The sequence below is a fragment of the Etheostoma spectabile genome, chromosome 7 (assembly GCF_008692095.1).
Source record: "Etheostoma spectabile isolate EspeVRDwgs_2016 chromosome 7, UIUC_Espe_1.0, whole genome shotgun sequence".
NCBI lineage: Eukaryota > Metazoa > Chordata > Actinopteri > Perciformes > Percidae > Etheostoma > Etheostoma spectabile.
This window is the reverse complement of record NC_045739.1, coordinates 25289642-25289870: the sequence shown is the minus strand read 5'-3', so window position 1 is coordinate 25289870 and position 229 is coordinate 25289642. Positions and strand designations below refer to the sequence as shown.

The 229-nt window shown below is 61.6% G+C and overlaps 1 protein-coding gene across 1 annotated transcript in view; it reads right to left on the bottom strand.

Annotated features, from left to right (window-relative positions):
- The window catches only part of enpp2l (ectonucleotide pyrophosphatase/phosphodiesterase 2-like), a gene marked incomplete at its 3' end in the record, with an annotated part of 99793 nt that overhangs the window by 51448 nt on the left and 48116 nt on the right, over window positions 1–229 (bottom strand). The window lies entirely within an intron of this gene.

Genomic DNA, 229 nt, shown 5'->3' with positions numbered 1-229 from the left:
TCCCTTTCCCGAGCCACATCAACCAGCTCTGACTGGGGGTCCCGAGGCATTCCCAGGCCAGGTTGGAGATATAATCCTTCAACCTAGTCCTGGGTCTTCCCCGGGGCTTCCTCCCAGCTGAATGTCCTTCCACCTAGTCCTGGGTCTTCTCCGAGGCCTCCTCCCACCTGGACGTCCCTCTACCTAGTCCTGGGTCTTCCGCGAGGCCTCCTCCCAGCTGGACCTCCCT